The sequence below is a fragment of the Ranitomeya variabilis genome, chromosome 1, assembly GCF_051348905.1.
Source record: "Ranitomeya variabilis isolate aRanVar5 chromosome 1, aRanVar5.hap1, whole genome shotgun sequence".
Taxonomy (NCBI): Eukaryota; Metazoa; Chordata; class Amphibia; order Anura; family Dendrobatidae; genus Ranitomeya; species Ranitomeya variabilis.
In genome coordinates, this window is record NC_135232.1 from 399,618,623 (window position 1) to 399,631,923 (window position 13,301).

The following is a 13,301-nucleotide window of genomic DNA, read 5'->3' on the forward strand; positions in this document are numbered from 1 at the left end:
AACTGTGCAAAATCTAGTGTACAAAATATATAAAAATATATACAGTCATGGCTGAAATTGTTGGCACCCTTGAAATTGTTCCAGAAAATTATGTATTTCTCCCAGAAAATTATTGCAATTACACGTTTTGTTATATACGTTTATTTCCTTTGTGTGTATTGGAACAACACTAAAATAGCAGAGAAAAAAAAATGGTGCCCTATTGTGGTCAGCCATCAGTGGAAAGATGGCCGTGCAAATGCCGCTCTCTCATTCATTTCTCCCTGTAAGTTAGTTCCAAAAATTGCTGATCAAACACTCTCCTGTAAAGATGTATAAAATGTCTGCGATACGACAACATTCCTTTTAAGTTTGTATAACACAGTTCCTTTAAATTAAAAATCAGCTTTATAAGCTGCACAAATACTCAATCAAAAATTGCTCCCCTTCTCATTGTGATCCAAGCACGAAGTACTTAAATGATAGTACCGTATTTTTCGGACTATAAGACGCACTTTTCCCAAAAAAAATTTGGGAGGAAAATGGGGGGTGCGTCTTATAGTGCAAATGCAGGCTTACCGGGGGGGGTTGTGGCAGAGGTGTGGCGATGCTGCGGCGGTGGGCGGTGTAGAGAGCAGGGTCCCTTTATCAGAATGCTGGCGGCAGAAATGTGGTGGTGCCGTGGCCCGGTGTCTATGGTGAGCATAGTGCATCACCAGTTTCCATGTGGCCATCTTCCTGAAAACGTAGTACGCCGGAGTCTTCAGGAAAATGGCTGCCGGAGGCCACGGGTGAGCAGATTGAAATCTCCGTGGCACTCAGCTTCAGGAAAATGGCTGCCGAGATCTCAATCTGCACGCGTGGCCTCCGGTGGCCATTTATCTGAAGCTTCCAGTGGCCCACGGCTTCAGAAAGATGGCTCCAGGGAAATCGGTGATGCGCTCTGCTGACTGTGGACACCGGGCCACGGCGCTGCCACCACATTTCTGCCGCTGGCATCCTGAAGAAGGGACCCTGCTCAGGTGCACTCCACACCACCCACCGCCACAGCATCGCCACACATCTGCCGCCGCCGGCATCCTTAAGATGGGACCCTGCTCCAGCTCTGCCTCACTGCTGACACTGGACTGGCAGCATCGCACCCCGGGACTGCAAAAGTGCCCCACTTCTGCCACTGCCTGCTTCCTGAGGAAGGGACCCTGCCTTCTGTGACCCCGCTGTACCACTGCCGGCTCTCAGGTAAATTACCTTAAATTCGGGCAATATGAAAATTTGGGGTGTGTTTTATGGTCTGCTGCACCTTATAGTCTGAAAAATACGGTATGTTGTGAAATGTTTTTATCCAAAGGAGAATATATTAGAGATGTTTGAGTCTTTTCAAATTTGCAATCACAAACTGCAGGACATTTTTCCTAATAAATTAATTTGCAGTGAATTAATTCACTAAAAATTGCAGGTACTCAATTGCCTTGAAAACACGTGTATAACGTTCTGAGATCTATGACTGTAGGAAACCCCTTTCAAGCTCTTTAACACAAGCAAAACCTTAGTAATATCAAAGTGGCCCCCCTCAAATATGTCTACGGATAAATGGATGGTAACTGTTCTTCATTGCTGTACGGTCACACACTATCTGAAATGTGTATTCACTCTTTTCTGGCCAAAATGGATGCTGCATTCCCTGCCTCTGCTTTTAGACTGTGTGCACAATTATTACGTAAGCGATTACTTTGACAATATCATCATTTTTATGCATGCATATGATATTCTCCAAAGAAAGACAAAGCCTCATTTTTACTTTCTTAATTATTCAGCTTGCAGGTTTATTAACCTTTTGGATTGACCAACAGCACTGTAGTTGTTCAATAATAAAATACAAATTGCTTAATAATTATGCACCCAGTCTATCCACGCTATGACAGTACATTCTGATTGGTTGTGATATACTATGTGATGCGATAGCTGGAAGAAATACCTATTTGATAGAGGAACAATTAGGTCTACAACACATCAGCCTTGAAACCAACCAATGGGCACACATCTATTTCACAATGTATCATGTCTTGGGTCCCACTGCTTATGAACATGCAATATTTAAGTAATTATATCTAGAACGTTATATAAAAAGACAAAAACAGCAACAAGTCATAAATAATAGATAACTTAAGTCAATTCTCTGGTTGTTATTTCATTGGTTTTAATGTCAAAAGTTGAGATAATAAAAAGAAAAAAATCATGTGTTAAATAGATTTTAAGGTCAGTTTTGCAGTTTTTGCTCATTTACTAAATCAACCACAAAAACCATAGTTTTTGCTGCAAAATTGCACTAATATTGCAGCGTTTTTTCAGGGAATTTATTAATTTGTTTATTTCCATCAACATTGCTGGTACATACGTGATTACACTGCAGATTTGTCCCTGACAAATCAGTGCAGGAAATTTACATATGCAACATCTGCATTCACCCTTAGTCCATGTTCCCACTTCTAGTAAATACTGCATTTTTTCTTTGGCATCTTCTGTGCACAAAATCTGCTGTTCAAGCAAATTGCATGTGTTGGGTTCCTGAAAAAATGCATGTAGAAAAAGCAATTGCATGTTTTATATGCAAAATCTAAGCTTTTCTGTACAAAAAAAAATGCATTAAGGCTATGTTCACACATTGATCAGGGAGCACATATCAGCTGTCAGGTGCCCTATAAAAAACATCGCTTCAAATGGGCACCAAAAACGCATCAAATAATGTAAAACGCATTAAAAATGCAGCAAAAACACAATAATCAGAGTCAATTATGATGCGGACACTTACAGAAAATGTGCAGCTAAAACATTGCAAAAAAAACTCTGCATTTATGCTATGTGTGAACGAGCCCTTATAATTTGCACTACAGTTCAATTTATATTGCCAATTTTTCTGCAGCATCTGAATGACATTTTATTAAATCTCAGCCACAATGCTGGTACAGTAAATATGTACTCTATTCCCTCAATAATGTGGTGAAAAATCCACCATATTAATATTTAGAATACAATGTGTGTATGAACATAACCTAAAGCTACTACTGTACGCTGCTCTTCAAAGCACCCAGAAAAATAAACATATTTTTTAATTCTATTAATTAAATATTGTTACTATACTGATATGTCTATACAGTAGGTGAAATAAGTATTGGACACGTCACCAATTTTTTAACAAATATATATTTCTAAAGGTGCTATTGACATGAAATTATCTCCAGATATCAGTAACAACCCATCCAATTCACACAGGCAAAGAAATCAAACCATAGATGTCCATAAATTAAGTTATGTATAATAATGAGAAATGAAACAGGTACAAAAAGCCTTTGTTGGCGATGACAGCTTCAAGACGCCTCCTTTATGAAGAAGCTAGTCCCATGAATGGTTTAGGTGGGATTCTGACCTATTCTTCCACACACTCTTCAAATCCTGATGGTTCCGTGGACTCCTTCTATGAACTCTGAGCTTTAGTTACTCCCATAAATGTACTATTGACTTCAGGTCAGGTGATTGGCTGGGCCATTCTAGCAGCTTTATTTTCTTTCTCTGAAACCAATTGAGTTTTTGGGTTTGTTGTCTAGTTGAAATGTCCACCCTCGATTCATCTTCATCATCATGGTAGATGGCAGCAGATTTTTTATTTAAGAATGTTTCAGTACATTTGTCTTTTCATTTCAATCATATGAAGTTTGCTGTATGCTAAAAAACAGCCCCACACCATGATGTTCCAACCTCCAAACTTAACTGTTGGTATAGTGTTTTGGGGGTGATATGCAGTGCCTTTTGACCTCCAAACATGGGGTGTATTATGGGATCCAAACAGTTACATTTTTGTCTCATCTGACCAGACTATACTCTCCCAGCCAACTGTAAATGCACTTGAACATGCTTTTTGTTCAGCAATAGAGTCTTGCTTGGTGAGCGTGCATAGAGGCCGTTTAGGTTGAGTGCATTACTTGTTGTTTTCTTTTAAACAATTGCACATGCTGAATGCAGATCTCTCTGTAGCTCTTTTATAGGTGGTCACTGGCTCTTGGACAACTCATAATTATTTTCACTCCTCTGTTTGAAATCTTTCTAGGAGCAACTGATCATGGCCAGTTTATAGTGAAATTACGTTCTTTCCACTTTTGGATTATGGCCCCAACAATGCTCACTGGAACCTTCAATAGTTTAGAAATTCTTCTGTAATCAATGCCATCAGTATGATTTACAACAATAAGGTTGTGAAGGTCTTGAGATGGCTCACTGGTTTTACTCATCATGAGATGTTTTTTGTGTGACACCTTTGTAATGAGACACCTTTTTATAGGCCATCTGTTGAACCAGCTGATATTATTTTTCACTCAGTGCCTGGATTGCTTACTAATTATTGATAGATTTCAGCTGGTGTCATTACTTTATTCATGTGTTCAATACATTTTCCCTGTATAATTTCTCATTATTATACACAACTTAATGTATTGACATCTATGGATTGATTTCTTTGCTTGTGTGGATAGGATGGGTTGTTACTGAAATATGGTGAGAATTTAATTTCAATAGCACCTTTAGAAATATATTTACTTAGAAAATTGGTGACGTGTTCAATACTTATTTCACTCGCTGTGTAACATTTATAAACCCATTCACTGCAGAAAACAAAAACAAAAAATCCTAGATGCTCATGGTTATTTATCAATCATGTCATAAACTACAACTAACTTATAGCATACACATATGACATTCATATTTCATGGAAAATAAATAAAGAAAAATGGCATACGTCTGGAAACAAATAACTGTCATTAAAAGAATCTGGCCTTAAAAGTATACTACTCTCATAGGAATTAAGCTTAAGAGAGTGGACGTGTTTAACCCCTTCTGCCTATCAGGATTTTAATGGAATGTAACACAATGCCTACATAATTTCTTACTAGTTATACCATGCAGAAAAATGAACATTGAGCTGTAAGCTATACACGCAACCAGAATGTAGGACTTGTTAATGTGTCCTCATCCTAAATAATTTTCAGTGTAACTTGTCAGAAATTGGTCCATGTCACAGGCAGGGAAACAGTAAAAGAAAATAAAAAAATGTGCATGAGGTTATAAATAATGAATGACTTTAGAGCAGCAGGTCCAACAAATCATACTAAGTGGGGCTATGACCTTAACACTGACTTGTCAAGAAAGTAGTCCTACTGTTCTAAAGAGGTAGAGTTCTGAAAACAGGCGCACACATTACTTCTACATCCATTGGGAAAACACTGCAGTCTAACAAAGTGAGCCATAATTCATCTTCACACAAAGACATGTCAAGCAGTAAGACTTGGTGATCATCCAGTACACAGTATAATGTAGGACAAACCTGTCAAATGTCAAGGTCACAAGGACACACTGTATAGTGAGGGGAAATCTCATACTGTAAACTTGTACAATTAGAAGGTTTTTTCAAGCTTTTAGGAAGTTAACAAAAATGGTAATACAACACTTTTGGACACCTGTATTTACAAGCATTATTTAATAAATCATGAAATACATATCAATATATACCCCTTATAGATATACAACATGTGTGAGGGAGTTGGGAGCTGAGGCCTTGGGGCCGGAAGGTCATATAAGTCTATGAGAGCCAGAAAGAGGCCAGAACGAGGCTCTCACAGATTTACATTGAGAGCTTTTGACCGTTACCTGCGACCAGAATGGCGTCAGCAAGAGCAGAAAATGGCAGCTGGTAAGTATGATACTAGGAGCAGGTGCAATGCATTATCAATACTACTCAAGCATTGCAATGAAAAAATAAAAAATAAAGGTGGAGTGGTGCGTGAATGCATTTCTACGGTTTAGTTATTTAACCCTTCATGATCTATGACCCATAGGTACGTTATAGGTCATATCCCCTCACTCAATGCAGGATCCGACGCTGAGCCCGCATGTTTTCCGGCACATCAGCTGATTTCAGCAGCTGACATGTGCCCCTAACAGCCATGTGTGGAATCGCGATCCACTCTTGGATGTTAACATGTTAAATGCTGCTGTCAATCTCTGACAGCGGCATTTAACATGCTTGAGCTTGGAAGCACATCACAAATCAAGCCCATTGGTGCCTGTGTCACATGACTACGGATCGCCGATGGGTTAGCATGACAACCCGGGGTCTGCAAGAGACCCCTATAGTTGTCATAGCAATCTGGCACTCATAGCAGATGAGAATGTTTAGCTACACATATTTCAGGCAATTGAATGATCGCAGCTTCAAGTCTCCCATGGAGACTTTTGAAGCCAGTGAAAGGTAAAAAAAATGTTTAAAAAAAAATATAAAAGTTAAAATCACCCCCATTCGCCCCATTCGAAATAAAACAATAAAAAAACACATATTTGATATCTCCCGATCTATCAAAATATAAAAAGAATTAATATGATTGCTAAACGGCGTAGCGAGAAAAAAAACAAAATGCCAGAATTACGTTTGTTTGGTTGCCGCAACATTGCAATAAAATACAATAACAAGCAATTCAATCATTGTATCTGCACCAAAATGGTATCAATAAAAACATCAGCTCGGCAAGCAAAAAATAAGCCCTCACCCAGGTCACGAAAAATGGAGACACTACGGGTCTCGAAAAATGCCCCTTTTTTTCCAACTTTGGAATTTTTTTTTCATCACTTAAGTAACACAGAACCTATACATGTTTGGTATCTGTGAATGTAATGACCTGGAAAATCATAATGGCAGGTCAGTTTTAGCATTTAGTGAACATGGCAAAAAACAACCAAAAATAAAAATTGTGAAATTGCCCTTTTTTTGCAATTTCTCCGCACTTTGGTTTTTTTTTCCAGATTTCTAGTACACAATATGATAAAACCAATGGTGTCATTCAAAAGTGCAACTCGTCCTGCAAAAAACAAAACTCACATGCTCATATTGACCAAAAAAATAAATAAAGTTTTGGTTCTGGGAAGAAGGGGAGCAAAAATCGGAAATGCAAAAACGGAAGCTTTAAATCGTACAAAAGGAATATATAGTGGATTACTAAAAAACAGCATTATGTACTTGAAAAGTAATACTAAGCTATAAAAGCAGAATCGATTATCCTGAAAAAAGCAAATTGTATAAGCCTTCACTAAGTTTGTAGTATAGAAAAACATGTGAATTGTCAGTAATAATCCAAGAAATATTCCACAGACATATATCATGGATCACTATACATAAAACATACAAGGTCAGCCAACAATCTGTCCTGGATATTGCACTATTTGTTCTTGCTGGAAACTAAATGACATTTTGACTTGACTGCTTTTCTGTCAACCCTTACAGTTGTAACAATAGCGAATCATGTTGCAGCAGGCAACTATTGAGTTCTCATCCGCACAAAGTCCCATGCAGAGCACACGGCCCATAAATTATCTGCTGGTGTTAAGTTTCTCACTATTGTTGTATAATGTGGAGCCTATAACAGATGTCCTGGAAGAGAGGGTGCTTGCCTTTAATAAATCATAGACTTGTTACATAATGGATCAAATCTCAGGCACACTGTGTGACAAAGATCTATGGGATACCCCAGCCTCAAAGTAAATGAACCAGCAGACAAAAATGTAATTCAACAATTTTAGCCCAACTGCATTATTATTGAGCTATTCATAGCAGTTATAAGCAGCTAATAGACTACAATGGTAGAATTCCTTGCATCCCATCCTGAATCAAAATAAGATATTTAAGAATGTGCTTTTCACATCTTAGATCCAATCTCCATCTGGCAAAAATTGCTTCAACTATACGGCTAAACAGCGACATGTAACACGTGACAGCAATTCTCTACAATTTCAGTAAAACAGTCAAGCTGCAGGTTGCGTGTCATGTGCGTCTTGCACTGAAGAGTATAGCACCATCAGGGCATTACTGCCGTTACTGGTGTATGGGAACAGGTGAGCAGAGGGGGGCCCAGACTGGTGAGACCTGCTAGCAGTGTGTCTCACCTAGTCCGGGCCCCCTTCTTTGCTTCTGCTCACCAGGCTCCAATGACGTCTAACTGGGACTAGCTGGGTGGGGGCTCCCCATCTCCTGTTCAGAGCCAAAAGGCTAATTTACATATGCGAGTCACTCATAGGCAGCACCTGGTTCAGATTTCCAGCAGCTGCTGTCTTTAGCATGCTCAGCAAATGAAATCGAGCAGGAGGACTGCAGAAACCAATGAGAGGAGGAGGTGGGCGGGGCCAGGGTTGTGACGAGAACAAGATGGAGGATTCCAGCACTGAGCTTCTCCTCCCTCTGCTGTGATGTCACCAGCAATCTAGAAAGGAGAGAGTGAGGGCAGTTCAGTGCTGGGAGGATGCCACGCTGAGAGTGAAGGAGGATCAGGGCTGGGAGGATCAGTTCTGCGAGGATGCCAGGCTAAGAGTGAGGGGAATCAGTGCTGGGAGGATGCCAGGCTGAGAGTGAGGGAGGATTAGTGCTGGGAGGATGCCAGGCTAAGAGTGAGGGAGGATCAATGCTGGTAGGATGCCAGGCTGAGAGTGAGGGAGGATCAGTGCTGGGAGGATGCCGGACTGAGAGTGAGGGAGGATCAGTGCTGGGACGAAGCCAGGCTAAGCGTGAGTGACTGGGGATCAGTGCTGGGAGGATGCCGGGCTGAGAGTGAAGGAGGATCAGGGCTGGGAGGATCAGTTCTGGGAGGATGCCAGGCTAAGAGTGAGGGGAATCAGTGCTGGGAGGATGCCAGGCTGAGAGTGAGGGAGGATTAGTGCTGGGAGGATGCCAGGCTAAGAGTGAGGGAGGATCAATGCTGGGAGGATGCCGGACTGAGAGTGAGGGAGGATCAGTGCTGGGAGGATGCCGGACTGAGAGTGAGGGAGGATCAGTGCTGGGACGAAGCCAGGCTAAGCGTGAGTGACCGGGGATCAGTGCTGGGAGGATGCCGGGCTGAGAATAGCACAGTGGGGTCAGGCCTGTGTGTGCATGATGGTGCAAAAAAGAGTGAGTATACAGTGGGGGGAAAATAAGTATTTGATCCCTTGCTGATTTTGTACGTTTGCCCACTGACTAAGACATGAACAGTCTATAATTTTAAGGGTAGGTTAATTTTAACATTGAGAGAAAGAATATCAAAAATAAAATCCAGAAAATCACATTGTATAAATTATATAAATTTATTTGCATTTTGCAGTGAGAAATAAGTATTTGATCATCTACCAACCATTAAGAGTTTTGGCTCCTACAGACCAGTTAGATGCTCCTAATCAACTCGTTACCTCCATTAAAGACAGCTGTCTTACATAGTCACTTTTATAAAAGACTCCTGTCCACAGACTCAATTAATCAGTCAGACTCTAACCTCTACAACATGGGCAAGACCAAAGAGCTTTATAAGAATGTCAGGGACAAGTGTCATGGTTCCCAATGGCAAGGGAACGTCAGAGAACTTAAATAACAGACTAGCTCTTGGGTGATGGAATCTCGAGCTGACCGTGAGCTAAACCTACCACACAACTAACAGTGGCCGGGTGACGTACCTACGTTTTATCCCTAGACGCCCAGCGCCAGCCGGAGAACTAACTAACCCTAATAGAGGAAAAAAACAGACCTGGCTTACCTCTAGGGAAATTCCCCCAAAAAGGAGACAGAAGCCCCCCACATATATTGACGGTGAGTTCAGAGGAAAAGACATACGCAGTATGAAGATAGGTTCAGCAAAGCGAGGTCCGCTTACTAGATAGTAAGAAGATACAATAGGGAACTTCACGGTCAGCTGAAAACCCTATTAAAATACCATCCAGAAATTACTTTAAGACTCATGTGTCAACTCATGACACCGGAGTGGTAATTTCGGCCCACAAGAGCTTCCAGCTACAGAAACATAACATAACTGTGAACTGGAACAAAAATGCAAACAAACTTAGGACTAAGAGTCCAACTTAGCTGATAGTAGTCTAGAAGCAGGAACATGCAACAGAAAGGCTCTGGTTACATTGATGGCCGGCACTAGAATAACTGAGCAGCAAGGCTAAATAGGATACTCCCACATCCTGATGGAAACAGGTGAACAGAGAAAGTGAAGCACACAAGTCCAGTACCACCAGCGACCACCGGGGGAGCCCAAAAACCAAATTCACAACAGTACCCCCCCCTCAAGGAGGGGGCACCGAACCCTCACAAGAACCACCAGGGCGATCAGGATGAGCCCTATGAAAGGCACGGACCAAATCAGAGGCATGAACATCAGAGGCTGTCACCCAAGAATTATCCTCCTGACCGTAGCCCTTCCACTTGACCAGATACTGAAGTTTCCGTCTGGAAACACGGGAGTCCAAGATCTTCTCCACAACGTACTCCAATTCACCCTCAACCAACACCGGAGCGGGAGGCTCAACGGAAGGCACAACCGGTACCTCATACCTGCGCAATAATGACCGATGGAAGACATTATGGATAGAAAAAGATGCCGGGAGGTCCAATCGAAAGGACACAGGGTTAAGAATCTCCAAAATCTTATACGGGCCGATGAACCGAGGCTTAAACTTAGGAGAAGAAACCCTCATAGGGACAAAACGAGAAGACAACCACACCAAGTCCCCAACACGAAGACGAGGACCAACACGACGACGGCGGTTAGCAAAATGCCGAGTCTTCTCCTGGGACAACTCCAAATTGTCCACCACCTGTCCCCAAATCCGATGCAACCTATCCACCACAGTATCCACTCCAGGACAATCCGAAGACTCCACCTGACCAGAAGAAAAGCGAGGATGAAACCCCGAATTGCAAAAAAAAGGAGAAACCAAAGTGGCAGAACTAGCCCGATTATTGAGGGCAAACTCCGCCAACGGCAAAAAGGCAACCCAGTCATCCTGATCCGCAGACACAAAACACCTCAAATAAGTCTCCAAGGTCTGATTAGTTCGCTCAGTCTGGCCATTAGTCTGAGGATGGAACGCAGACGAAAAAGACAAATCAATGCCCATCCTAGCACAGAACGCCCGCCAAAATCTAGATACGAACTGGGTCCCCCTGTCAGAAACGATATTCTCCGGAATACCATGCAAGCGAACCACATTTTGAAAAAACAGAGGAACCAACTCGGAAGAGGACGGCAACTTAGGCAAGGGCACCAAATGAACCATCTTTGAAAAACGGTCACACACCACCCAGATGACAGACATTTTCTGAGAAACAGGGAGATCAGAAATAAAATCCATAGAGATGTGAGTCCAAGGCCTCTTTGGAATAGGCAAAGATAACAACAATCCGCTAGCCCGAGAACAACAAGGTTTGGCCCGAGCACAAACATCACAAGACTGCACAAAAACTCGTACATCTCGAGACAGAGAAGGCCACCAGAAGGACCTAGCCACCAAATCCCTGGTACCAAAGATCCCGGGATGACCTGCCAACGCAGAAGAATGAACCTCCGAGATGACTCTACTGGTCCAATCATCAGGAACAAACAGTCTACCAGGCGGGCAACGATCAGGTCTATCCGCCTGAAACTCCTGCAAAGCCCGTCGCAGGTCTGGGGAAACAGCAGATAATATCACCCTATCCTTAAGGATACCTGTAGGTTCAGAATCACCAGGGAAATCAGGCTCAAAACTCCTAGAAAGGGCATCCGCCTTCACATTTTTAGAACCTGGTAAGTATGAGACCACAAAATTAAACCGAGAGAAAAACAACGACCAGCGCGCCTGTCTAGGATTCAGGCGCCTGGCAGACTCAAGATAAATCAAATTCTTGTGATCGGTCAATACCACCACCTGATGTCTAGCCCCCTCAAGCCAATGACGCCACTCCTCAAAAGCCCACTTCATAGCCAAAAGCTCCCGATTACCAATATCATAATTTCGCTCGGCGGGCGAAAATTTTTGAGAAAAGAACGCACAAGGTCTCATCACGGAGCAATCGGAACTTTTCTGCGACAAGACCGCCCCAGCTCCGATCTCGGAAGCATCGACCTCAACCTGAAAAGGAAGAGTAACATCAGGCTGACGCAACACAGGGGCGGAAGAAAAGTGGCGCTTAAGCTCCCGAAAGGCCTCCACAGCAGCAAGGGACCAATCAGCAACATCAGCACCCTTTTTGGTCAAATCAGTCAAAGGTTTAGCAACATCAGAAAAACCAGTTATAAATCGACGATAAAAATTAGCAAAGCCCAAAAATTTCTGAAGGCTCTTAAGCGAAGAAGGTTGCGTCCAATCACAAATAGCCCGAACCTTGACAGGATCCATCTCAATGGAAGAGGGGGAAAAAATGTACCCCAAAAAAGAAATCTTTTGAACCCCAAAAATACACTTAGAACCCTTCACACACAAGGAATTAGCCCGCAAAACCTGGAAAACCCTCCTGACCTGTTGGACATGAGAATCCCAGTCATCCGAAAAAATCAAAATATCATCCAGATACACGATCATGAATTTATCCAAATATTCCCGGAAAATGTCATGCATAAAGGACTGAAAGACTGAAGGGGCATTTGAAAGACCAAAAGGCATTACTAAATACTCAAAATGGCCCTCGGGCGTATTAAATGCGGTTTTCCACTCATCCCCCTGCTTAATTCGCACCAAATTATACACCCCACGGAGATCAATCTTAGAGAACCACTTAGCCCCTTTTATTCGAGCAAACAAATCAGTCAGCAGTGGCAGAGGATACTGATATCTGACTGTAATTTTATTCAAGAGTCGATAATCAATACACGGCCTCAAAGAGCCATCCTTTTTAGATACAAAGAAAAAACCGGCTCCTAAGGGAGATGAAGAAGGACGAATATGTCCCTTTTCCAGGGACTCCTTAATATATTCTCGCATAGCAGCATGTTCAGGTACAGATAGATTAAATAAACGACCCTTTGGAAATTTACTGCCCGGAATCAGATCTATGGTACAATCGCAATCTCTGTGAGGAGGTAGTGAACCAAGCTTAGGCTCCTCAAAAACATCACGATAATCAGATAAAAATTCCGGAATCTCAGAGGGAATAGATGACGAAATGGAAACCAAAGGTACGTCCCCATGAGCCCCCTGACATCCCCAGCTTAACACAGATATTGCTTTCCAGTCAAGAACTGGGTTATGAGATTGTAACCATGGCAATCCGAGCACCAAAACATCATGTAGATTGTACAACACAAGGAAGCGAATCGTCTCCTGATGGTCTGGATTCATACGCATAGTCACTTGTGTCCAGTATTGTGGTTTATTACTAGCCAATGGTGTAGAGTCAATACCCTTCAGAGGTATAGGAACTTCCAGAGGCTCTAGATCAAACCCACAGCGCCTGGCAAAGGACCAATCCATGAGACTCAAAGCGGCGCCAGAGTCGACAT

General features: G+C 42.2%; 1 protein-coding gene across 1 annotated transcript in view; it reads right to left on the bottom strand.

Moving 5' to 3' along the window:
• GLIS3 (GLIS family zinc finger 3) overlaps positions 1-13,301 on the bottom strand; it is a 615,191-nt gene that overhangs the window by 35,266 nt on the left and 566,624 nt on the right. The window lies entirely within an intron of this gene.